Here is an 895-nt window from a genome sequence, read left to right as displayed (position 1 = left end):
AATTTTGTTTCCCCTACGCTTTTAAAAATATACTGGGATTTTTAAACTATGAGCTCCTGAATGCATAAAATATATTTACTTTTTCATCAGAAAAGATTCTAAAGTTGAAAATGTAAGCATTATTTTAACTACTTATTCTGTGCACAAACACGAAAAAAAACACTTCATTGTAAAATCAATGTATTCATTGCACCGCTCAGAATCTAAAATAGCTAGTTATAACCAGGGAGTCAAAACGGGTTTGAACCCGGGTCGTAAAACCCGGGTTACCCGCAAAAAATTTTACTCGGGTATTAACACGAAACCCGAAACTCGCTAAAAATTGTACCCGGTTTTTAACACGAAACCCGAAACCCGGAAAAAATTGTACCCAGTTTTTAACACGAAACACACAACCCGCAAAAAGTTGTACCCCGTTTTTAACAGAAAACACAAAACCCGAAAAAAATGTTACCCGGTATTTAACACGAAACACGAAAAAAATGTACCCGTATTGCAAGGTGCAATATGAAACATGAAATCCTCAAAATTAATTTAGCTGTATACACTAATAATAACTAATATAATATTAAATTATAATTATCTTTACCCAGAGGCCAGATTGCCAGAACCCAGTCATTCTTCTCTACTTTCAGGACATAGGGGTAATTAGTTAATTTGGAAAGACTTATTGAATTTAAGAGGACGTGATACCCATAATATTTAGTGGTAAAAACAGGTCTACAAAAAACAAACAAAACGCTATTAACAAATGGTTTTAGAGCAAAAATACCTATTATGAAATTTATAGAGAACAATATTTAGGAGACAACCTCATATGCGTTTTTTGAAATATGAATTATTAAAAAAGTTACAGTTGATAAAAAATGTAAAAAAATAGGTTTTTGTGCCATTT

This window comes from Acyrthosiphon pisum, chromosome X, assembly GCF_005508785.2.
Source record: "Acyrthosiphon pisum isolate AL4f chromosome X, pea_aphid_22Mar2018_4r6ur, whole genome shotgun sequence".
NCBI classification, from domain to species: Eukaryota; Metazoa; Arthropoda; class Insecta; order Hemiptera; family Aphididae; genus Acyrthosiphon; species Acyrthosiphon pisum.
This window is presented reverse-complemented; position numbering follows the sequence as displayed.